The following is a 27,377-nucleotide window of genomic DNA, read 5'->3' as shown; positions in this document are numbered from 1 at the left end:
GTCTAAGACTAAGTGAGGAGCTGATTCTTAACTGTGAGGAGGGAATAGACCCTCCACCAGGGCGATGGGAAAGTCAGCCTACAGACAACACAGGCAACACTGGGGTGACTTAGAAGGCAGACCTGCAGGAAAAAGCACTCAGAAGAGATTCATAGATAGAGCTACTCCCTTGTTAAGAAATAAATAAAGACGTCAACATAAGATAAAATGTTAGAAGAAAAAGGTTTCCTCAGGACCAAAATTTAAGTACACTCTCAGCATTTACATATGTGGAAATAAAGAATCATCTGCAAATAATGCTAAGGATCTTAAATAAAACAGCATCCCAGAGCAGAAAGTTGTGCAGCACTGAGAAGATGATCTGCAAAATGGGTCAATACAGAGATGTACATTTTGACAAGACCAGACTATCCTTCGAGTATGGCTAAGAATTCTCTCCAATTCCTTAGTTTAGCTTTGTTCCTTTCCTCTTCTCCCCATCTCTCCCCTGCAGTCTCAGCTCCTTCCCTCTATTTTTCTATCAACCTAACTATACAACCTGTTACCTATATACATACCCATGTATCTATCTATCTATCCATCTTTTCAACCAATATAATGACACATACACTCTTATATAAATTAACCACACAGCCAGACATCCAACACTCTCATTCTAGGTTTAGTCATTTTCAATGAAATTTTTCATGATCATCATGTAATTGGACAACTGGCATGGGTGGTGCCTAGAATATCAACCCAGTAAGCAATATCCTTTATATAATGTCAGCCAGGCTCATTTCAACTTAGTAATGCCACAATTTGCACCACGGACATGAAAAATGTTTAGTAGGAATGACAGAAACGGCTATGTGCCTACTCTAGTCTCTGATACCTCCTTCCTCTCCATAGCAAAAAAACAAAACAAAACAAAAAACCAAATCCTTAACTTTAGTCTAGGCAGTCATGTAACCAACTGGACAACTGCATTTCCTAAACTGTTTGCAGTAGAGTTGCTTACTTGACTACCTTTTGGCCACTGACATATAAGCAAAGTAATGTGTGGTGCTTCCCTGAAGGCTCCTTAAAGGAAGGGCTGGCATCCTTCTTTGTTCCTTCTACTCTCTGTAGGCCTGAAAGAGGGATGTGATGACTGGAGCTCCAGCAGCTCTCTTGGACCTGATCGAATACCACAGGGGTGGAATAGTCAAGGATGAGGAAAAATCTTAATGACATCATGGAGGTGCCATAACCTGGGACTTGTTTTAAGTGAGAAAATAAATCCCTGTATGTATATGTCACAATTTTTTGGTAATCTCTTACTTGCGGATGAGCATAAACACTGATTGATAGATTAGGTAAAACACAATATGAAAAACTAAATAAAGTACTAATTAACACAAAGTTTCAGTACTTCTGTTTTTATCAATTAGCATGAAACCAAAGAAAGCTATAAAAAAGAAAATCATCTGTTCTAATTGGTTGATATCATATTTTTACCATTTTTCATATCCAACATAGGTTGCTAGGTTTAATAAAAAATATGCTGCCACTGAAGAAATCAAACAGCAAATCAAAAAATACCTAGAAACAAATGACAATGAAAACATGATGACCCAAAACCTATGGGATGCAGCAAAAGCAGTTCTAAGCGGAAGTTTATAGCAATACAATCCTACCTCAAGAAACAAGAAGCATCTCAAATAAACAACCTAACCTTACACCTAAAGCAATTAGAGAAAGAAGACAAAAAAACCCCAAAGTTAGCAGAAGGAAAGAAATCATAAAGATCAGATCAGAAATAAATGAAAAAGAAATGAAGGAAACAATTGCAAAGATCAATAAAACTGAAAGCTGATTCTTTGAGAAGATAAACAAAATTGATAAACCATTAGCCAGACTCATCAAGAAAATAAGGGAGATGACTCAAATCAATAGAATTAGAAATGAAAAAGGAGAAGTAACAACAGACACTGCAGAAATACAAAGGATCATGAGAGATTACTACAAGCAACTAGATGCCAATAAAATGGACAACCTGGAAGAAATGGACAAATTCTCAGAAAAGCACAACCTTCGAAGACTGAACCAGGAAGAAATAGAAAATATAAACATACCAAACACAAGCACTGAAATTGAGACTGTGATTAAAAATCTTCCAACAAACAAAAGCCCAGGACCAGATGGCTTCACAGGTGAAGTCTATCAAACATTTAGAGAAGAGCTAATACCTATCCTTCTCAAACTCTTCCAAAATGTAGAAGAAGGAGGAAAACTCCCAAACTCATTCTATGAGGCCACCATCACCCTGATACCAAAACCAGACAAAGATGTCACAAAGAAAGAAAACTACAGGCCAATATCACTGATGAACATACATGTGAAAATCCTCAACAAAATACTAGCAAACAGAATCCAACAGCACATTAAAAGGATCACACACCATGATCAACTGGGGTTTATCCCAGGAATGCAAGGATTCTTCAATATAGGCAAATCAATCAATGCGATACACCATATTAAACAAATTAAAGGATAAAAACCATATGATCATCTCAATAGATGAAGAAAAAGCTTCTGACAAAATTCAACACCCATTTATGATAAAAACTCTCCAGAAAGTAGGCATAGAGGGAACTTACCTCAACATAATAAAGGCCATATATGACAAACCCACAGCAAACATCATTCTCAATGGTGAAAAACTGAAAGCATTTCCTCTAAGATCAGGAACAAGACAAGGTTGTCCACTCTCACCACTATTATTCAACATAGTTTTGGAAGTTTTAGCCACAGCAATCAGAGATGAAAAAGAAATAAAAGGAATCCAAATCGGAAAAGAAGAAGTAAAACTGTCACTGTTTGCAGATGACATGATACTATATATGGAGAATCCTAAAGATGCTACCAGAAAACTACTAGAACTCATCAATGAATTTGGTAAAGTAGCAGGATACAAAATTAATGCACAGAAATCTCTTGCATTCCTATACACTAATGATGAAAAATCTGAAAGTGAAATTAAGAACACTCTCCCATTTACCATTGCAACAAAAAGAATAAAGTACCTAGGAATAAACCTACATAAGGAGACAAAAGACCTGTATGCAGAAAATTATAAGACACTGTTGAAAGAAATTAAAGAGATACAAATAGATGGAGAGATATACCACGTTCTTGGATTGGAAGAATCAACATTGTGAAAATGACTCTACTACCCAAAGCAATCTACAGATTCAATGCAATCCCTATCAAACTACCACTGGCATTTTTCACAGAACTAGAACAAAAAATTTCACAATTTGTATGGAAACACAAAAGACCCTGAATAGCCAAAGCAATCTTGAGACAGAAAAACAGAGCTGGGGGAATCAGGTTCTCAGACATCAGACTATACTACAAAGCTACAGTAATCAAGACAGTATGGTACTGGCACAAAAACAGAAATATAGATCAATGGGACAGGATAGAAAGCCCAGAAATAAACCCACACACATATTGTCACTTTATCTTTGATAAAGGAGGCAAGAATATACAGTGGAGAAAAAACAGCCTCTTCAATAAGTGGTGCTGGGAAAACTGAACAGCTATATGTAAAAGAATGAAATTAGAACACTTCCTAACACTATCCACAAAAATAAACTCAAAATGGATTAAAGACCTAGATGTAAGGCCAGACACTATCAAACTCTTAGAGGAAAACATAGGCAGAACACTCTATGACATAAATCACAGCAAGATCCTTTTTGACCCACCTCCTAGAGAAATGGAAATAAAAACAAAAATAATCAAATGGGACCTAATGAAACTTAAAACCTTTGAACAGCAAAGGAAACCATAAATAAGACAAAAAGACAACCATCAGAATGGGAGAAAATATTTGCAAATGAAGCAACTGACAAAGGATTAATCTCCAAAATATACAAGCAGCTCATGCAGCTCAATATCAAAAAAACAAACAACCCAATCCAAAAATGGGCAGAAGATCTAAACAGACATTTCTCCAAAGAAGATATACAGATTGCCAACAAACATATGAAAGGATGCTCAACATCACTAATCATTAGAGAAATGCAAATCAAAACTACAATGAGGTATCACCTCACACCATTCAGAATGGCCATCATCAAAAAATCTACAAACGGGCTTCCCTGGTGGCGCAGTGGATAAGAATCCGCCTGCCAATGCAGGGGACACGGGTTCAAGCCCTGGCCCGGGAAGATCCCACATGCCGTGGAGCAACTAAGCCCGTGCGCCACAGCTACTGAGCCTGTGCTCTAGAGCCCGCGAGCCACAACTACTGAAGCCCGTGTGCCTAGAGCCCGTGCTCCGCAACAATAGAAGCCACCGCAATGAGAAGCCCGTGCACCTCAACGAAGAGTAGCCCCGCTCGCCACAACTAGAGAAAGCCCACATGCAGCAACGAAGACCCAACACAGCCAAAATTAAATAAAATAAAAAAAAAAAAAAAATTAAAAAAAAAAAAAAAAAAAAAAAAAAAAATCTACAAACAATAAATGCTGGAGAGGGTGTGGAGAAAAGGGAACCCTCTTGCACTGTTGGTGGGAATGTAAATTGATACAGCCACTATGGAGAACAGTATGGAGGTTCTTTAAAAAACTAAAAATAGAACTACCATATGACCCAGCAATCCCACTACTGGGCATATACCCTGAGAAACCATCATTCAAAAAGAGTCATGTACCACAATGTTCACTGCAGCTCTATTTACAATAGCCAGGACATGGAAGCAATCTAAATGTCCATCAACAGATGAATGGATAAAGAAGATGTGGCACATATATATAATGGAATATTACTCAGCCATAAAAAGAAATGAAATTGAGTTATTTGTAGTGAGGTGGATGGACTTGGAGTCTGTCATACAGAGTGAGGTAAGTCAGGAAGAGAAAAACAAATACCGTATGCTAACACATATACATGGAATCTAAAAAAAAATTGATTCTGATGAACCTAGGGGCAGGACAGGAGTAAAGACGCAGAAGTAGAGAACGGACTTGAGGACATGGGGAGGGGGAAGGGTAAGCTAGGACAAAGTGAGAGAGTGGCATGGACATATATACACTACCAAATGTAAAATAGATAGCTAGTGGGAAGCAGCTGCATAGCACAGGGAGATCAGCTCGGTGCTTTGAGACCACCTAGAAGGGTGGGGTAGGGAGGATGGGAGGGAGACGCAAGAGGGAGGAGATATGGGGATATATGTATATGTATAGCTGATTCACTTTGTTATAAAGCAGAAACTAACACACTATTGTAAAGCAATTACACTCCAATAAAGATGTTAAAAAAACAAAGTGCATGAGACACTCATAAGGATCACAGAAAAAAAATACATTGCACTTAAATTTGTTAGTATTCAACAGTATTTTCATCATGAATTACTATTATGCATTACTTTCACTCCTTAACTCAAGTCCCACTTCAGCCATCAAGTCATAGAGAAAGGAAAAACAATTTTTGCTCTTCTAAATCCCTACAGCACTTAAGTCTACCACTCCTTTGGCAAGTTGTATTTTTATTTATTTAACTAGATTACAAACTCACGGAAGACAAGATCTTTGTATTTCACGCAGCTCACAGGCAAGTGATTTATACACAATGGGTTTTGAGTGTTCATTGTTATTTATGGTTATTTATATAGCCAATATAAAATATGTTTTTCCATTAAACCCTAGAAAGGATAGCATTGTCGCTAATAATGCAATTCTTTTTCTTTCTTTTACCACTTGCCTTCAGAGTTCCAATTATTTCCAAAAGGAGAAATAGAAAGGTCTAAAGTACATGACCTTGTAAATCAAGGAGAACAAAATCTATGAATATCTGAAATCCTAAAACTTTTAAATGCTATTAATAAAGACATCAAAATTCTGTTTAAGATACTTTGCATCTCTAATGTTGTTAACAAAACATGCATTTCAAGCAGAAGTTTTAAGGGTTTTAAATCACAGATTTTCACAGCATTTCCTTCCGGCAGCTGATGAAAATTGGATAATATACAATCAGAACACTTTTTTCTACACATTTTAAATTGATTGAAAAACAGAAGCAGATTTAACATTCAAAAAAACACATTTGCAACCATTACATAAAAATGGTCTGATCTGATTTAGGAGATACTAGGTATAGAAACTTAGAGCTGACAGCATTCTTTGGGATGTTTTAAAACAGAAGAAACATATTACAGCACCCAAGCTGCTACTCTCTCAAAATAAGTACCTCTGACTAACAGTTTGAATCTTCTGTAAGGACTATCATAAAAGAAAACCTTCCGCTTAATGAAAGGTGTTCTCCATATTTCATTGTAGGTACAAGTCTGACATTAAATAGGTTATGAATAATTTTCAATATGAAAACATAAAAATAATAAATTGTTGAACAGGAGATAGATGGAAATACAACATATTTGCATAAGGTTTGAAAGTTCAACATTTATTACCATCTTCAATATGATATACAATGGGGTGATTGAAAAACAACTTTGTCAGTTTGCATTATCTAGGTATATATTCAAAGAAAATAAATAATAAACAAGTGTATCGGACTTACATTATGTTTACTAAGCTACCAAGGCATTGACTACATGGCCAGAAATGCAGTCCAGAGAACATGATGTCCTTAAATTAGGGGAGTCATACTGATGGCCAGAGATACTGCAATTACTCTCAATTACTGTTTTCCTTAAGAAACTCATGCTTTTCCAAATGTAAGGAAATATAGGACATTTTTCTCTGCATAAATGTCTTTTTCTGTAGGGTGTTTTTCGGAAGGTCACGATAGCTAAGATGTACCTGACTGTAAGAGGAACTAAGAGAGCTTCAAGACCTAAGAACATGTCTTAACTCCTCCTCCCAATAATACATCATCGCCTCTGTCCATTGTCACATTTGTATCAAGCCAGGGCTCTGGCCAGGGTCCATGGAGTTAGTCCAACCAACCATGGCAAGTGAGAGCAATTTGCTGTCTCTTGACAATAAAAAATCTAGTAAAAGAGAAATCTGTGAGTAAATAGGATACATTTTTCCTATGTGAGAACTATCCTAATAAAAGTCTCTTCTGTGTTATGCAGTTTATTTCTTAAGTCACTTTTTGACCACATTTGAAACATTTCAAAGCACTAGCAAACGGAGAGGTTGGTTGTACGCAAACTTACACACTGGTAAAGAAAATATTATTCCTAAAAAGAAATAATGCTCTTAAATTTGGAAAAGGCAAAATGGAGACTCAAAATGATTGTATAATGAAGATTACGTTGGATTATATAGGATTCTCCCACTTATAATCATTATTATTAATATGTATAAATACGGTAGGCTGGCAATTTATTGCCAAAACTAGATTTTTTTGTTTTTATTTTTTAAATTGAAGTATAGTTGATTTACAATGTTGTATAAAAATTAGAATATTTTTGAAAGTGAAATGAGGAGTTATCAATAATAGGCATTAACTGGCACTATGCTAGGAAAATCAGGAGATGTGTTCACTTTATTAGAGATTGGGGGATATTTTATTTGTCTAGATTTGAAGATGGTGGCATGTCCTTTAACTCTACTGAAATGAAAACAGATTCACTGCAATTATTTTGTCTCTCATTAAACACCATTGCAAATCAGAAAATCTTCCACACGTGGCCATGATGGAATAACTGGCAATGACCATGCTCTCCCACAATAAGGAACAATAAAGCTGAACAGGATATTTGAGACAATTGGACATATATTTGATTTTCACACTGAAGGTGCGGGTGGGTTGCTAATGGCAACTAAGTAGAGGCCAGAGGTGCTGCTAAACACGCTATGACGCACAGGAAAGCCACCTACAGCAAAGAATTACATGGCTTAAAATATAAAAAGTGCTAAGCTGACAGATCTTGATATAAAAGAATAACAGTATGAATGATGGCCAACTTCCCATCAGAAACAATGGAGGCCAGAAGACAATTAAATGACACCTTCAAAGTGATGGGAAAAAACGTTATCAAGCCAGAATTCTGTGTCCAGTAAAAAAATACCCTTTCCATAGATTAAAATAAAGATTTTCAGATAAATGAAAGCTGAGAAAATTTGTCACTAGCAAACCTGCACTGCCAGAAATGCTACAAAAATATCTTCAGGCTGAAGGGAAATGATACCAGATGGAAACTTGATCTATGGGAAGGAATGAAGAACGTGGGAAACTGTAAATATACAGAGATATATATAAACGTTTCCCCCCTTTTCTTAGCATTATGGGTTGAATTGTGTCTCCCAAAATTCATACATTGAAGTCCTAATCCCCAGTACCTGTGAATGTGACCTAGTTTGGAAATAGGGTCTTTGCAGATGTAGTCATGTTAAGATGAGATCATTAGGTGGATCCTAATTCAATATGCTCAATGTCCTTATAAAAAGGGGATATTTCGGGCTTCCCTGGTGGCTCAGTGGTTGAGAATCTGCCTGCCAATGCAGGGAACACGGGTTCGAGCCCTGGTCTGGGAAGATTCCACATGCCGCGGAGCAACTAGGCCCGTGAGCCACAACTACTGAGCCTGCGCGTCTGGAGCCTGTGCTCCGCAACAAGAGAGCCCACGACAGTGAAAGGCCCACGCACCGCGATGAAGAGTGGCCCCCGCTCGCCGCAACTAGAGAAAGCCCTTGCACAGAAACTAAGACCCAACACAGCCATAAAAATAAATTAATTAATTAATTTAAAAAAGGGGGGATATTTGGACACAGAGACATATATACAGGAAGAATGCTATATGAAGATTGGAGTTATGTGCCCAGAAGCCAAGGAACTATGAGAAGTTAGAGGAGACAGGCCTAGATCAGAGAGCTTTCCTTAGCATCTACCACAGAGGGGGCATGGCTTGCTGACACCTTGATCTGGGACTTCTAGTTTCCAGAACTGCGAGACAATAAATATCTGTTGTTTAAGCCACTCAGCAGGTATTTTGTTATAGCAACACTAGCAAACTAATATACTTAGTTGTTTTTTTTTTTAAAACAGCTGACTGTTTAAAGCAAAAACAATATCATATTGTAGTGTCTTAGTGTGTGTAGAATTAAAATATATGATAAAAATAGCACAAGAATGAGGCAGCAAATGTAATTATACTGTTACAAAGTTTTAAAATATTATGGGAAGCATACTAAGTATACTATGATAAGATTGCCTCTTGTAACCATTACATTAGGTACAACTAAAGACCCTGAATGGAAGAACTAAAATGTATATTGAAAAAAAAGATTAATCCCAAAACAGAGCAGGAAAGGGGAAATAGAGGAATCAAAACCAAATCCAATAAATAGCAAGGCTGCAGACTTCAACTGCAATATTAATTTTATTAAATGCAATAAGCTAAAAATTCTGATTATAAGGCAGACCAGACAAAATTGAAGAACTAATATACATGGTCTCAAGAAATTCACCTTCATTATAAGATACAGGCATACTGAAAGCAAAAGATTAGAAAAGGATATACCATGAAAACAATAGGCAAAAGTTAGGTAATGTGGCTCTACTAACATCAGACAAAGCAGATATGAAGATAAGGAGTGTTAAAAGAGGGATATTTCATAATGATAAAATAGTTATTTCATTAGGAACTTACATTAACCCTAACACAGGTATATGTGTATGCACCTAATAACAGAGCTTCAAAAATGCATAAAGCAAATGTTATACAGAACAAAAGAAAGTGATACATCCACATTCATAAGTAGAGATTTTTAACACCTCTCTCAGTATTTTATAAAATTAGTAGATAAAAAATTGTTAGGATAAAGACAATTTCAACTATGTGATCAACCAAATTGAATAAATTAATAGTTATATAACACCACATCCAAAAATTTCATAGTATGAATTTCTTTCCAAAGCACTTGGAACATTCACCAAGATAGACCTTATGCTGATGCTGGGCTAGAAAATAAAATGTCTCAATAAATTTCAAAAAATAGAAATCTCACAAAATATGTCTCTAATGACAGGAATTAAATTAGAAATCCACAAGAATAAGCGATCTAGAAAAATTCTCATGTATTTGGAATTAAAACAACATACCTCTGAATTATGCAATGTAAAATAAATCATAAATGGAAACTAGAAAATATTTTCAAGTAAATGACAATGAAAATACAAATAAAAATGTGTGAAAGGCAGCTAAAGCAGTGATTCAAGGGAAACTTGTAGCATTAAAAATACTTGGAAGAGAAAAACATTTTAAAGCTAATAATCTATGTTACTGCCTTAAGTATCTGGAAAAAAAGGATCAAATTAAAACCAAAGTAAGAAGAAAAAAATAGTAAAAATAAGAGCAAAAATGAAATTAAAAACAGACAAAAAATAAAGAAAACTAACAAATCAAAAGTTGGTACTTTGAAGAGACTAATAAAAGTAGTGGACCTCAGCAAAACTTATCAAAAAAAAAAAATTGAAAACACAAATTGCCAGTATAAGGAATGACAGAGGGGATATGACCATAGTTCATACAGAAACTTAAAGGATAACAATGGAATATTATGAACACTTGTGGGAAAATGCTTGACAACTTAGATGAAATAAAAATGTTGAAAAACTCAATTCACCTAAATTAACATGAGAAAAAAAATGAAAAAATGTGAATAACTCTGTATCTCTTAAAGAATTGAATTTGTAATTAAAAACCTCCCAACCAAGAAGACTCCAAGCCAAGATGGAGTCTCTGGTGAATTCTGTCAAAATTTTATAGATACATAAATCTACATAGTTATTTAAGAAAAGAAAGGAGGAGGAAATAAATATTTTCCAGCTCATTTAAAGAGGCCAGCAATACCCTGATAATAAAAACCTGACAAAAATATTCCAGGAAAAGAAAATCAGAGACCAATGTTCCTCCAGAATATAGACTTAAATAAGTTTTATTAAGAAAACATTATCAAGTCAAATCCAGGATTACATAAAATGGCCATACATTACAACCAAATGGGGATTTATCCCAGGAATGAAAGATAGCACTTAAAAGATCAATTTAATCCACCAAATTATCAGAAAATGAAGAAAGACCATATAATCATTTCAATATATGCAGGAAGAAAAGCTTTTGACAAAATTCAATACCTATTCATTATAAAAAAAAAACTCAGAAAAACAAAAACAAACAAAAAAACACACCGCTTAAACCAGGAATAGACAGAACTTCCTCAGTCTTAAAAGGCAACTACCAAAAGCCTAAAGTTAACATCAGACTTAATGATAAAACATTGAATACTTTTCTTCTGAGATCAGGAACAAAGCAAAATATCTGTTCCCACCACTTCTTTTCAACATTTGCCAGGTAGTCCAAATTTGTACAACAGGAAAGAGAAAGACATAAAAGGAATCAAAATGGGAAAAGATGAAGTGAAATTCTATATTCATAGAGAAAATGACCATCTACATAAAAATCCAAAGGTACCTATGGGAAAAACAACTACTAGAAGTAGTAAGTACATCTGAATGATTGCAGGATACAAGGCCAATATATTAAAAAATCCATGGTATTTCTACATATTGGCAGTGAACAATGAAATGGGAAATGGAAGATTTTAAATTCATTTTATAAGAGCATAAAAAGATAAAATATTTCAGAATAAGCTTAAAAGATGTGTGAAATATCTACACTGAAAAGGGAAAAATATGAAAAAAGATCTTAATGAAAGGAGAGAGTTCCCATGTTCATGGATTGGAAGACTCAAAATTGTTAAAATAGTCATTTCCTGTCAAATTGAACTACAGACTCAGTGCTATCTCAATCAAAATCCCAACAGGATTTTTTTTTGGTAGAAATTGACTAGTGAATTCTAAAATATACATGGAAATGTAAAGGATCTAAACTAGCTAAAGCAATCATGGAAAAGAACACAATTGGAGGCTTACATGATCTGATTTCAAGACTACCATGTTCCAGAGAGAGTGGTATTGGTATAGGGATGATCCAATAGATTAATGAAATAGAATAAATAGATCAGAAATAGACATATTATTTATGAGCAATTGATTTTCACTAATGTGCCAAAGCAAGTCAACTTGGAAAGACATTATTTTTTCAATAAATTGTGGTAGAATAATTGCATAAAAATGTGAAGACAATGCATCTCAACCTTGACCTCAAACCATGTACAAAAATTAATTCAAGATCATCACAGACCGAAATGTAAGAACCAAAACTATAAAAATTTTCAAACTTGTTATTGGCAAATATTTCTTAGAGAGGACACCAAAAACATTAACCATAAACGAAAAATCAACAAGTTAGAGTTCATCAAAATCAAAACACCAGTTTATCAAAAGACACAGTTAAGAAAATAAACAAGCCACAGACTAAATGAAAATATTCATAATCCATAAAATCTGACAAAGGTCTTATATCCAAAATATATTTCAAAAGCTCCCACAAATCAGGCAAACACACCTAAAGGGCAAATGACTTACATAGATACCTTCAAAAAATGGAGAAATGTGAATGGCTAATAAGCACATGAAAATATGCTCAAATCATTAATCATAAGGATAATGCCAATTAAAGCCACAGCAAGGTCACAAGAAAAGCCAAACCCAGAAGACTAATAACAACAAATGCTGGTGAAGACCTGGGACAAATGGAACTCTCATACATTTCTGGTGGGAGTGTGAAGTGGGGCGAAGACTTTGAAGCAGTGTCGATTTGTTTCAAGGTTAATTACCGTTACACTCAAGAACAGCACGTGACTCAGAAACATTATATTGAGTGAAAGAAGCCAGAAGCAAAAAAAACCACATTGCATTTACTGAGCTACATTTAAATGAAGTTTAAGGATAAGCAAAACTAATCACCATAATAGAAATAAGAACAGTGGTTGTCTATTGGGTGAGGCTGGAGGGGCCGGGTAATTAGGGATTGACACTCTTTATTATAGAAGAAAGGTCTTGTTTTTCACACTTACACATATTAATAACTGAATGGAATAATCTCCAAGTAGCTATTTTGTAATTCCTAACATTTAAAGAAGTTGGAATGTTGTTGAATTGTATCTTTTAATACCAATTTTAATCTTCCAGTTCACTAAATGCTTTAAAACATACATACTCTTTAAGAAAAACAGAATTCCACTGAGTAGTTTTAAAAATAACTTGATTAGGAAATATTACTTTAAGTGTTTTTCTTACATGCAAAATTCACATAATTAAAGATGGTTGAATGCAAGTTCAAGAACACGTTGGGGTGATGCAGCATACAGAGGACTATAGGTCTCTAAACTGGAGTGTATCATAAAATTGAGGAGCAAAGTCAAGACGTTTCTCTGGGTAACAGACGAATAACCAATAATTAACAAGATTATATAAACTATCACCCTGTGATTTGCAAACCATTAATCACACTAAATGGAAAGAGATGATTTGGATGACAGAAATTATTTTTAAGAAAGGCACCAGTTGCCATAAAATGAAAATTAATAAACTAGGATGAGAAGTCATAACATTTAATAATAGTATAAAAGGAATTGGGCAGCAACAATTATTTTGGAAACTGAGGATAGATAGAAACTTTAATATCTTTCTTTCCAGGATCTTGATCAATAAGATACTATTTGAATCATTAAGTAAGCATATGAAGTATCAGGGCTTAATTGTTACTTCTTGGGAAGATGCCTAAAACTTAACAGAGATTAGGAGGTTCTTAGTAAGGCCTTCTCTAGAATAGATAACTGGAAAGGCAGTTATCCATCTTGAAATAAATAAATGCGATCCCATTTCTCATTTATTATGCTAAATACAATAAAGCTTTGAACAAACGTGTTATTAAGCCTTTAGCTGATCTAAGTGTACCTCTATCTATTTTCTTGGTTCCTTTGAGAAACCATGCAAAATCTTCATCCTATGTTAATTACCAATTTAATCAGTCAATGCTAAAAGAAAATCTTTTGCTCTAATTATAAAAGACAGTTGCTGTAAACATTTGACATGATGAATACCTTTCCTGATCTTGGGCAGGCTATAATTTATTAGGCACAAATATGAGAAAAAAAATCCAAGTTCAGTGCTGAATCAGCAGTGACCCCCCAATTAAAACAGGTGATACTTGCTGTGCTTAAGAAAGAAGCAATACGACTCCAATTAGCTGTCAAATCATCTGGCAAAACAGCTGCTACATAAATAGAACATCACTTGGTTTTCCTGCTCACTTTTTCAAGTTTGTCTTTATTTTTAAGTCATTGAAAAAGATAGTCCCTCCATTCACATAAAATTTGAAAGTAGGGGAAACTAGTTTGCAGTTTGGGAGGTCATGACTGTAATTGACATTGATGGGGGTGGGAAAGGGTGGTGGAGAGGGGGTGTGACTGCAGAGGTCACAGGGATTGGGGCGTCTACGAGGGGGACTGGTAACACTCTGTTTCTTAACTGGCTCCCAGTTGCATGGATGTGCTCACTCAATGAAAATTAATTGAGCACCGTGCACTTACAATTTGCACATTTTTTCTGAAAGTTACATTCAATAAAATGTACACAAAAATATAAATTCATTTCAGAAATATATGGAATCGTCTCAGCATGGTGTCAAAATTGAAAGGATTCATGCTAATGTCTATAAGAAGCAATCATTTTTTTGAAAACTTTTCTCCATCCATTCCGTCTAATCTCCGAGAAAACATACCAGGATATGAAAAAAAAAAAAGTATGAAATAGGGCTTGAAACACAATGGAGGCATAAATAATAGCTTTCTGATTACAACCAGATTTAAAATTTTACATGCTACTTACCAAAAAGCTGTCTTCTCCCTCAGTTTTGTGGCAGTTTATGCATTAGAGTTGTCAAGCAAAGGTATTGGTTGTGGTACAAGCCTGGAGAAACAGTACAAAATGGAAAAATTGCTTTACTATAAGGTATTCGTTTTACTATAACTGTATGTATTCACTACACTATGATGTATTTATCTACACAATTATAAAACGATAACATTCACTTAATCCTTTTTTAACAAGCAATTGCTAAGTATCTTTGCATGTACCAGGTGATACAGGAGATTGGTAATGTGTGACGCATAACAGTTTCCTTAAGGAAATTAGGTAAATAAAAAAGTACAATAAAGATCTCAAACTGGTGAGGACCACGAAAGAGTTGTAGGTCAAATGTTATGGGAATCAGGAGGCAGGGTACTTCCAACAAGGAAACTGGGTAAAGCTTTACGGATGAGGGCGGACTTCAGGTTAAGGCTGCAGAGTATGATTTCTTAAAGATGGTGGGCGGGAGCTGGAACAGTGAAGAATGGATAGGGAGGGCGATCCAAGTAAATGGGGCACGTGACCAAGGTACAAACTTTGAGCATAGTGGAGAAGGGGAGGGGGGGAGCCGAATGCATTTCAGTTTCACTGGAGAACATTTTCAGAGAATTTGCGCACTAGAACTTGAGTCACTTGCGACATTCCCAGCACTATGCTAGACCCAGGGACTCAGCACTGAATGAGAAAGGCAGGAGCTCAGCCCTCATGAACCTCCCAGTTTATCAGGACAAACCAGTACAAAGGGTCATAATAATGTGTGATGAGGGGCAGAGGGTTCCTTGGGAATCCGTAGCAGAGGAGCCAAGGCAAAAATGCTGGAGTCCCCGAGTCATGATCATTTGAAAGCAGTGAAGTCAGATGAGATTGCCAAGGGAGAGAGTGTAGGGAATGAAGAGGGAGGGAAAGGGTCAGCCTCACATTTATGGGAAAGGAAGAAGCAAGCGAGGGAGCAGTCAGAGAGGAGGAAGGAGGCTCAGAGAGTCTGGGGAAAGACAAGGACGGAGGAGGCTGTGCTCAAGGGCGGAGTGCTTTGAAATTCAGTCAGCGCTAATAGAAAAGTGCTTATCTGTTTGTTGACTTGGTTAGGTGCAAAGATGACGACAAAAAAGTGCTGTAAAATGGTGGGGCTGACCTCATGCATACTCATATTCTGCCATTACACATGAACGTCAGCGCTTTTACAGCCAGCGTCTGTAGTTGTGCCTGTACACAGACCAGCTGTTAAGTATTTTGCAAGTCGCCCTGCATGAGGGTGATGTGAAGCCCAATTTGGTTGACTCTGAGAAACGTACTTGCTCTACCAGACCATGCTGCCTCTTCAGAGACAAGAATTCTAGTCTGCAGTTCTGCACACACCTTTTTGTAACCCTGAGCACTACTCGCTTACCTCTGTCAGTTTCCTTTCTCATTGAGATTTTTATTAATTCCCAGCAAGTACAATTGGTTCTTTATAATTAATGGCCACCATCAGATGGTCAGAGATGTCATTGGCCAACTTGCTTGAAGGAGATTTTACTGTTTGTAGTTGCTATAACCTCTGGGAAATACCAATACATGTATTTTATTTTTTATTTTTTAATACATGTATTTTATTATTAATGATGATTGCCATTAAAATTTTCAACTTGTTATTTTTATTTAATCAAACACCATAAAAAAGTATTATCAGTTAAGAGGCCGGCCAATATCAAAATAACCACAATAGCTTTTATAAATTTTTTATTTTTTAAATTATTTTATTTTTAATATCTTTATTAGAGGATAATTGCTTTACAATGGTGTGTCAGTTTCTGCTTTATAACAAAGTGAATCAGTTATACATATACACATGTCCCCATATCTCTTCCCTCTTGCATCTCCCTCCCTCCCACCCTCCCTATCCCACCCCTCTAGGTGGTCACAAAGCACAGAGCTGATCTCCCTGTGCTATGAGGCTGCTTCCCACTAGCTATCTATTTTACGTTTGGTAGCGTATATATGTCCATGCCACTCTCTCACTATGTCCCAGCTTACCCTTCCCCCTCCCTGTATCCTCAAGTCCATTCTCTAGTAGGTCTGCATCTTTATTCCAGCCTTGCCCCCAGGTTCTTTGGACCATTTTCTTTTTTTTTCTTCTTTTTTAGATTTCATACATGTGTTAGCATACGGTATTTTGTTTTCCTCTTTGACTTACTTCACTCTGTATGACAGTCTCTAGGTCCATCCACCTCACTACAAATAACTCAGTTTTGTTCCGTTTTATGGCTGAGTAATACTCCATTGTATATATGTGCCACATCTTCTTTATCCATTTATCTGTTGATGGACACTTAGGTTGCTTCCATGTCCTGGCTATTATAAATAGAGTTGGAATGAACATTGTGGTACACGACTCTTTTTGAATGATGGTTTTCTCAGGGTATATACCCAGTAGTGGGATTGCTGGGTTGTATGGTAGTTCTATTTTTAGTTCTTTAAGGAACCTCCATACTGTTCTCCATAGTGGCTGTATCCATTTACATTCCCACTAACAGTGCAAGAGGGTTCCCATTTCTCCACACCCTCTCCAACATTTATTGTTTGTAGATTTTTTGATGATGGCCATTCTGACTGGTGTGAGATGATATCTCATTGTAGTTTTGATTTGCATTTCTCTAATGATTAATGATGTTGAGCATTCTTTCATGTGTTTGTTGGCAAACTGTATATCTTCTTTGGAGAAATGTCTATTTAGGTCTTCTACCCATTTTGGGATTGGGTTGTTTGTTTTTTTGATATTCAGCTGCATAAGTTGCTTGTATGTTTTGGAGATTAATCCTTTGTCAGTTGCTTCATTTGTAAATATTTTCTCCCATTCTGAGGGTTGTCTTTTCATCTTGTTTATGGTTTCCTTTGCTGTGCTTAAGTTTCATTAGATCCCATTTGCTTATTTTTGTTTTTATTTCCATTTCTCTAGGAGGTGGGTCAAAAAGGATCTTGCTGTGATTTATGTCATAGAGTGTTCTGCCTATGTTTTCCTCTAAGAGTTTTACAGTGTCTGGCATTACATTTAGGTCTTTAATCCACTTTGAGTTTATTTTTGTGTATGGTGTTAGGGAGTGTTCTAATTTCATTCTTTTACATGTAGCTGTCCAGTTTTCCCAGCACCACTTATTGAAGAGGCTGTCTTTTCTCCACTGTATATTCTTGCCTCCTTTATCAAAGATAAGGTGACCATAAGTGCGTGGCTTTATCTCTGGGCTTTCTATCCTGTTCCACTGATCTATATTTCTGTTTTTGTGCCAGTACCATACTGTCTTGATTATGTAGCTTTGTAGTATAGTCTGAAGTCAGGGAGCCTGATTCCTCCAGCTCCGTTTTTCTTTCTCAAGATTGCTTTGTCTATTCGGGGTCTTTTGCGTTTCCAGACAAATTGTGAAATTTTTTGTCCTAGTTCTGTGAAAAATGCCAGTGGTAGTTTGATAGGGATTGCATTGAATCTGTAGATTGCTTTGGGTAGTAGTCATTTTCACAATGTTGATTCTACCAATCCAAGAACATGGTATATCTCTCCATCTATTTGCATCATCTTTAATTTCTTTCATCACTGTCTTATAATTTTCTGCATACAGGTCTTTTGTCTCCTTAGGTAAGTTTATTCCTAGATATTTTATTCTTTTTGTTGCAATGGTAAATGGGAGTGTTTCCTTAATTTCACTTCCAGATTTTTCATCATTAGTGTATAGGAATGCAAGAGATTTCTGTGCATTAATTTTGTATCCTGCTACTTTACCAATTTCATTGATGAGCTCTAGTAGCTTTCTGGTGGCATCTTTAGGATGCCCTATGTATAGTATCATGTCATCTGCAAACAGTGACAGCTTTACTTCTTCTTTTCCAATTTGGATTCCTTTTATATCTTTTTCTTCTCTGATTGCTGTGGCTAAAACTTCCAAAACTATGTTGAATAATAGTGGTGAGAGTGGGCAACCTTGTCTTGTTCTTGATCTTAGTGGAAATGGTTTCAGTTTTTCACCATTGAGGACGATGTTGGCTGTGGGTTTGTCATATATGGCCTTTATTATGTTGAGGAAAGTTCCCTCTATGCCTACTTTGTGCAGGGTTTTTATCATAAATGGGTGTTGAATTTTGTTGAAAGCTTTCTCTGCATCTATTGGGATGATCATATGGTTTACCTCATTCAATTTGTTAACATGGTGTATAACAGTGATTGATTTGCGTATATTGAAGAATCCTTGCATTCCTGAGATAAACCCCACTTGATCATAATGTATGATCCTTTTAATGTGCTGTGGGATTCTGTTTGCTAGTATTTTGTTGAGGATTTTTGCATCTATGTTCATCAGTGATATTGTCATGTAGTTTTCTTTCTTTGTGACATCTTTGTCTGGTTTTGGTAGCAGAGTGATGGTGGCCTCGAAGAATGAGTTTGGGAGTGTTCCTCTCTCTGCTATATTTTGGAAGAGTTTGAGAAGGACAGGTGTTATTTCTTCCCTAACTGTTTGATAGAATTCGCCTGTGAAGCCATCTGGTCCTGGGCTTTTGTTTGTTGGAAGATTTTTAATCACAGTTTCAATTTCAGTGCTCGTGATTGGTCTGTTCATATTTTCTATTTCTTCCTGGTTCAGCCTCGGCAGGTTGTGCATTTCTAAGAATTTGTCCATTTCTTCCAGGTTGTCCATTTTATTGGCATAGAGTTGCTTATAGTAATCTCTCATGATCGTTTGTATTTCTGCAGTGTCAGTGGTTACTTCTCCTTTTTCATTTCTAATTCTATTGATTTGAGTATTCTCTCTTTCTTTCTTGACAAGTCTGGCTAATGGTTTATCAATTTTGTTTATCTTCTCAAAGAACCAGCTTTCAGTTTTATTGATCTTTGCTACCGTTTCCTTCATTTCTTTTTCATTTGTTTCTGATCGGATCTTTATGATTTCTTTCCTTCTGCTAACCTTGGGCTTTTCTTGTTCTTCTTTCTCTAATTGCTTTAGGTGTAAGGTTAGGTTGTTTATTGGAGATGTTTCTTGTTTCTTAAGGTAGGCTTCTATAGCTATAAACTTCCCTCTTAGACCTGCTTTTGCTGCATCCCACAGGTTTTGGGTCATTGTGTTTTCATTGTCATTTGTTTCTAGGTATTTTTTGAGTTCCTCTTTGATTTCTTCAGTAACCTCTTGGTTATTAAGTAGTGTGTTGTTTAGCCTCCATGTGTTTGTATTTCTTACAGATTTTTTCCTGTAATTGATATCTAGTCTCATAGCGTTGTGGCCAGAAAAGATACTTGACACGACTTCAGTTTTCTTAAACCTACCAAGGCTTGATTTGTGACCCAAGATATGATCTATCCTGGGGAATGTCCCATGAGCACTTGAGAAGAATGTGCATTCTGTTGTTTTTGGATGGAATGTCCCATAAATATCAATTAAGTCCATCTTGTTTAATGTATCATTTAAAGCTTGTGTTTCCTTATTTATTTTCATTTTGGATGCTCTGTCCATTGGTGAAAGTGAGGAGTTAAAGTCCTCTACTATGATTGTTTTACGGTCGATTTCCCCTTTTATGGCTGTTAGTATTTGCCTTATGTATTGAGGTGCTCCTATGTTGGATGCATAAATATTTACAATTGTTATATCTTCTTTTTGGATCGATCCCTTGATCATTATGTAGTGTCCTTCTTTGTCTCTTGTAATAGTCTTTGTTTTAAAGTGTATTTTGTCTGATATGAGAATTGCTACTCCAGCTTTCTTTTGATTTCCATTTGCATGGAACATCTTTTTCCATCCCCTCACTTTCAGTCTGTATGTGTCCCTAGGTCTGAAGTGGGTCTCTTGTAGACAGCATATATACAGGTCTTGTTTCTGTGTCCATTCAGCCAGTCTATGTCTTTTGGCTGGAACATTTAATCCATTTACATTTAAGGTAATTATTGATATGTATGTTCCTATTCCCATTTTCTGAATTGTTTTGGGTTTGTTATTGTAGGTCTTTTCCTTCTCTTGTGTTTCCTGCCTAGAGAAGTTCCTTTAGCATTTGTTGTAAAGCTGGTTTGGTGGTGTTGAATTCTCTTAGTTTCTGCTTGTCTGTAAAGCTTTTAATTTCTCCGTCAAATCTGAATGAGATCGTTGCTGGGTAGAGTAATCTTGGTTGTAGGTTCTTCTCTTTCATCACTTGAAATATGTCCTGCCACTCCTATCTGGCTTGCAGAGTTTCTGCTGAAAGATCAGCTGTTAACCTTATGGGGGTACCCTTATGTGTTACTTGTTGTTTTTCCCTTGATGCTTTTTTTTTTTTTTTATAAATTTATTTATTTATTTTTGGCTGTGTTGGGTGTTCGTTTCTGTGCGAGGGCTTTCTCTAGTTGCGGCGAGCAGGGGCCACTCTTCATTGTGGTACGCAGGCCTCTCACTATCGCGGCCTCTCTTGTTGCAGAGCACAGGTTCCAGACGCGCAGGCTCAGTAGTTGTGGCTAACGGGCCCAGTTGCTCTGCGGCATGTGGGATCTTCCCAGACCAGGGCTCGAACCCATGTCCCCTGCATTGGCAGGCAGATTCTCAACCACTGCGCCACCAGGGAAGCCCTTCCCTTGTTGCTTTTAATATTTGTTCTTTGTATTTAATTTTTGATAGTTTGATTAATACGTGTCTTGGCATGTTTCTCCTTGGATTTATCCTGTATGGGACTCTCTGCGCTTCATGGACTTGATTAACTATTTCCTTTCCCCTATTAGGGAAGTTTTCAACTATAATCTCTTCAAATATTTTCTCAGTCCCTTTCTTTTTCTCTTCTTCTTCTGGGACCTCTATAATTCGAATGTTGGTGTGTTTAATGTTGTCCCAGAGGTCTCTGAGACTGTCCTCTGTTCTTTTCATTCTGTTTTCTTTATTCTGCTCTGCAGCAGTTATTTCCACTATTTTATCTTCCAGGTCACCTATCCGTTCTTCTGCCTCAGTTACTCTGCTATTGATTCCTTCTAGAGAATTTTTAATTTCATTTATTGCATTGTTCATTTGTTTGTTTGCTCTTTACTTCTTCTAGGTCCTTGTTAAACATTTCTTGTATTTTCTCCATTCTATTTCCAAGATTTTGGATCATCTTTACTATCATTATTCTGAATTCTTTTTCATGTAGACTGCCTATGTCCTCTTCATTTGTTAGGTCTGGTGGGTTTTTGCCTTGCTCCTTCATCTGCTGTGTGTTTCTCTGTCTTCTCATTTTGCTTAACTTACTGTATTTGGGGTCTCCTTTTCGCAGGCTGCAGGTTCGTAGTTCCTGTTGTTTCTGGTGTCTGTCTCCAGTGGCTAAGGTTGGTTCAGTGGGCTGTGTAGGCTTCCTGGTGGAGGGGACTAGTGCCTGTGTTCTGGTGGATGAGGCTGGATCTTGTCTTTCTGGTGGGCAGGTCCACGTCTGGTGGTGTGTTTTGGGGTGTCTGTGGCCTTATTATGATTTTAGGCAGCCTCTGTGCTAATGGATGGGTTTGTGTTCCTGTCTTGCTAGTTGTTTGGCATAGGGTGTCCAGCACTGTAGCTTGCTGGTCGTTGAGTGGAGTTGGGTCTTGGCATTGAGATAGAGATTTCTGGGAGATTTTTGCCGTTTGATATTACGTGGAGCTGGGAGGTCTCTTGTGGACCAGTGTCCTGAAGTTGGCTCTCCCACTTCAGAGGCACAGCCCTGACGCCTGGCTGAAGCACCAAGAGCCTGTCCTCCACACAGCTCAGAATAAAAGGGAGAAAAAAAAGAAAGAAAGAAAGAAGAAGATAAAATAAAATAAAATAAAGTTATTAAAATAAAAATAATTATTAAGAAAAAAATTTTTTTAACTAATTAAAAAAAAAATGGATGGACAGAACCCTGGGACAAATGGTAAAAGCAAAGCTATACAGACAAAATCTTCATGTACAGAAGCCTACACACACACACTCAGAAAAAGGGAAAACAACATATATATTGTTGCTCCCAAAGTCCCCCTCCTCAATTTGGGATGATTCGTTGTCTATTCAGGTATTCCACAGATGCAGGCACATCAAGTCGATTGTGGAGATTTAATCCAGTGCTCCCGAGGCTGCTGGGAGAAATTTCCCTTTCTCTTCTTTGTTTGCACAGCTCCCAGCTCCCGGTGCTCAGCTTTGGATTTGGACCCGCCTCTGCATGTAGGTCGCCTGAGGGCGTCTGTTCTCCGCTCACATAGGACGGGGTTAAAGAAGCAGCTGCTTCGGGGGCTCTGGCTCACTCAGCCGGGGGGAGGGAGCGGTACGGAGGAGGCGGGGCGAGCCTGCGGCGTCAGAGGCATCGTGACGTTGCACCAGCCCGTGGCACGCCGTGCGTTCTTCCGGGGAAGTTGTCCCCGGATCACGGGAGCCTGGCCGTGGCGGGCTGCACAGGCTCCCGGGAGGGGTGGTGTGGAGAGTGACCTGTGCTCGCACACAGGCTTCTTGGTTGCGGCAGCAGCAGCCTTAGCGTCTCATGCCCGTCTCTGGGGTCCGCGCTGATGGCCGCGGCTCGTGCCCGTCTCTGGAGCTCGTTTAGGCGGTGCTCTGAATCCCCTCTCCTCGTGCACCGCGAAACAAAGAGGTAAGAAAAAGTCTCTTGCCTCTTCGGCAGCTCCAGACTTTTCCCGGACTCCCTCCCGGCTCGCTGTGGTGCGCCAACCCCTTCAGGCTGTGTTCACACCGCCAACCCCAGTCCTCTCCCTGCGATCCGACCGAAGCCCGATCCTCAGCTCCCAGCCCCGCCCGCCCCGGCCGGGGAGCAGACAAGCCTCTCGGGCTGGTGAGTGCTGGTCGGCGCTGAGCCTCTGTGTGGGAATCTCTCCGCTTTGCCCTCCGCACCCCTGTGGCTGCGCTCTCCTCCGTGGCTCCGAAGCTTCCCCCCTCCGTCACCCGCAGTCTCTGCCCGCGAAGGGGCTCCTAGTGTGTGGACACCTTTCCTCCTTCACGGCTCCCTCCCACTGGTGCAGGTCCCGTCCCTATTCTTTTGTGTCTGTTGTTTCTGTTTTCTTTTCCCCTCCACAGGTACGTGGGGAGTTTCTTGCCTTTTGGGAGGTCTGAGGTCTTCTGCCAGCGTTCAGTAGGGGTTCTGTAGGAGTTGTTCCACATGTAGATGTATTTCTGATGTATTTGTGGGGAGGAAGGCGCTCTCCACGTCTTACTCTTCCACCATCTTGAAGCTCCTCCTCCAGAATAGCTTTTGATTGTAATTGCTTAGCCCTGATATAGGCTAATAGGGTAATAGCTATCCTTCATTGCTTATAATTATATACCTTTAGAGAGTATAGTAGTTAATTACTAGTTAATTACTTAAAAATTCATAACACTTAATGTCACTGGTGAACTACGGTTCTCTTTTCTGAAATGCAGCCTTTCTATCTGAGGGATCTTGAATATTATGCAATGATTCAGGACTCAACCTTCCTGCATGTCACAGGTCAGAATAAATCATTAGAAAATAATCTTTCCTAAAGTTATCAAGTGTAAATGCATGGTTTCAGTGACTTCTCATTCTTTAAAAATTTTAGGATTTTATTAAGTGTAATTCTATGCCAACAAAACAACCCAAGGCAGCGTCTATATGAGACAAATAACTCAAGAGTAGAGAAGTTGGTTTGATTGTTTGGTCCATCCTGACTATGAATTAGACTGACACACAGCTGATCACCATATAGTTAATCACAGCATGTTAGAAACTTCGAGATTGACTGTGACTTGGGAGATTCAGCTATAGTTTTTAGTTAACAGCCTCAACTTCTTGAAAATTACAGAAGACAGAAATAGCATGTTAATTTATGGAGAGTAATTACTTAAGGGTGCTACTGAGTTTAGCCATGCAATCAACATTATGGTTTCCAAGTGAATTAAAATAATCATTTACTATTAACGTCACTCTTGCAAAAGCTATTTTCGGCTTTCGGTAATTTGATACTTCTTGCAAATATTTAGAAAATAACTAAGATTTAGAGATTTAAAGAAAATGGATACAGTATATAACAGAGCAATTCATATTCTGTTCAGATTTATAAACAGTGGTAACTGATCATCTAAAATGGCCTTACACTGATGAATTTCTATGTTAATAGATACATATTTCTCTACAATTTTGAGGTTTCTCCAATCAAGTCTCCTTAGATATATATTTGGGAGGATTCTGATAAGAATCCTAATACAAATGGAAGAAGAGTGAAGTGACCAGGTTTCTAAAGCTCAACAAACCTAGGGACATGTATCATATCTGAAGATCAGACGAAAAAAGTGTATGATGGAAATACACAGAGTGGAAAAAAAGGGTTATTTCTGTCAGTGCTAAAAAGCTTAGAGAGTCGCTGATTAAGGTCACTGCCAATTTTATCAATGAAGAAAGTGCTTTAGCAAGGCTTCAACCCCTCATTTATACCATCCTCTGTGTAGGCATGTGGATGACCGTACTGTCAGGGTGTACACGATCAAACACAAAGAGCATTCAGGGTCAACCAGACTAGAATTTTTATCAGAAAACCAGAAGTGTCTAAAACCCACACTGAAAAATGTATTTTATGTCTTCCTGCCCACTTGTCTTCTTCAGGACCACAATCATCATCAAAGATAACCACAAAAGAGAAGAAGGAAGGAAAGAAAAAATAACCAGTAACTACTTCCCACCTGTCCTGGGCTTCCCTGGAAAGACCATTTAGATGGTTCAGGGCAAATCTTTCCTTGAAAGATTTATCAACAGAATAACAATTAACTACCTACAACAGCTAGTAAGATCTAAATCCCATGCTCCAAGCAGATACCCAAACAGTAGGTCTTCAGTCAATGGCCAGATCAGTCCATCTCATTGCTCAGGTGAAGTCAATGCAATCATTTTCTTATCTGTAAGCTCTACAGAAGGGTGAAAGATGTGTGTCAACAGACTCTTAGTTGAATAATGTAATTGAAAATTACAACAGGACAAAAAAATTGTTATTTTACATTAGAACACACTTTACTTTGTACAGATGGTGTGATATGTTGAGACAAGTAGATGTCATCAGAGCCCTAACTGAGTCATAGAATTGACTCGCTGCAGAGCAAGTGGCGAAAAATAAATGGAAGATGTCGTCCACTAATGTGACATTGATAATTCAAAGTCTTGGGGAAAAGGAGGCTGTCCTCCGGAAAACACTGACTTAAGTGGGTAAGAGCCATTTAATCACAGAAAGCTCCACTTAAGGGATCTCTGAACATCGAGGATTCCCCATCTGGAATATTAGGACTCTAGGATATCAATTTTCAAACCTCTAAGGGCAGCTTACCCACCACCTCAAATCCTCCAGGATATGTCCTCATCCTACCTGATCGCCCCCCAGCCCCCAGTTTTATTTGACTCGATCCATACCTTGGCTGATTTGACCACTGACTACATTGCTGTTAACTAGTTCCCTGCTCCAGTTTGTGACTTAATAAGGGCCTGATTATAAGATTTTTTTTTTGTGAGGTCAGACAGATCTCTGTGACTTACTGAGATACAACTGTCGCTCTCACTTTTTCTTTCTTTCTTTCTTTCTTTCTTTTTCTTTGGTAGCCTGGTGTTTTCAACTTTATAGTCATTAGCACCCAAAAGAACAAGGGTGAAAATGTAATTTCTATCTGGGAGCAGCCTCAGACCCTATCAGCTCATTAGCAGTGCGATGTGCTGGGCCCTACAGCTCAAAGCATGCCCTATGGACTTCTGTGGAGCTTCAAAGTTCAGCCTGATGGACAGAAAACTCATCTTTGACTCTTACAGTTGAATAATATGCAATTTCTAGAAGTTAATGTATGCTCACTAGTATTTTCTGAGTTGCTAGAAGGTGCTATTCATAAACTAATATTAGCATGTTACCAGAATTAACCGAGAACTCTAAATCCGTATTCCACAAAGACATCTGACTGCCACTCAATGCTTGGCAGCTTTGCAGTACTCCTGCTATTCAGATTCACATGAAAATTGTTAGAATTCCTGAAATCAGGGGAAGGACACATGGTTATTATTGCTGTTTTGAATTGGACTTGGTTGCAGACAAATGTATATGAATGAATGTATTTGTAACATTACTAGTAGATTTTATAATTATTCACCATTTTGTTTTGTTGTGTAATTGTTGTGTTGGTAATACTTTGTTATTTTGCTCTTCCCCAAACATTTTTTTTTTTTAAGTCATGGGGTCTTTTCCATCTGGAATGTAGAAATAGATTGGGATATATAAATCCTTAAGTGCACCACAATCAAATGGTTTGAGAACCACTGCCATTAAAGAATGCAAGTCAGGGAAGAAAAAGCTTCATGAGTAGGGACCTAAAATAACAATTCTCATCTGTGGCCAGGTACTTAGATGCCTGGATCCAGGAGAAAGGCTCTGGGGGTGGGGGGACGGGGTGCTGGGCACCCGAGGAACAATGTCAAGGGCAGGCAGTCACTTGACAGTCTTGCTCAGGGTCAGCCTTGTTTGTATATCACAGAGAATCCAAATTTATTTCAATTTTGCCTTCTTATCCAGGTATCATGAGAACCATTTGCTTTTTTGCCCATAATTTGTTTTTGCCTAACATTACTAGAAATTCATTTTCTACTCAGAATGTAAATTACGTTTCCTATTTGTCCTCAAACCAATGTAGCATTTCTTTTCGCTTTTTATGCATGATATTTACTGTGTC

The 27,377-nt window shown here is 37.6% G+C and overlaps 1 protein-coding gene across 6 annotated transcripts in view; it reads right to left on the bottom strand.

Annotated features, from left to right (window-relative positions):
* Positions 1 to 27,377, bottom strand: part of TENM3 (teneurin transmembrane protein 3) — a 2,405,282-nt gene that overhangs the window by 836,965 nt on the left and 1,540,940 nt on the right. For all 6 annotated transcript variants that reach the window (XM_082444070.1, XM_082444075.1, XM_082444071.1 and 3 more), the window contains exon 7: positions 14,740 to 14,820. The gene's annotated coding sequence lies outside the window, so the exon portion shown is untranslated. The remainder of the gene's footprint in view (positions 1 to 14,739; positions 14,821 to 27,377) is intronic.

This window comes from Balaenoptera physalus (genome assembly GCF_965194825.1).
Source record: "Balaenoptera physalus genome assembly, chromosome: 21".
Classification (NCBI taxonomy): Eukaryota; Metazoa; Chordata; class Mammalia; order Artiodactyla; family Balaenopteridae; genus Balaenoptera; species Balaenoptera physalus.
This window is presented reverse-complemented; position numbering and strand designations above follow the sequence as displayed.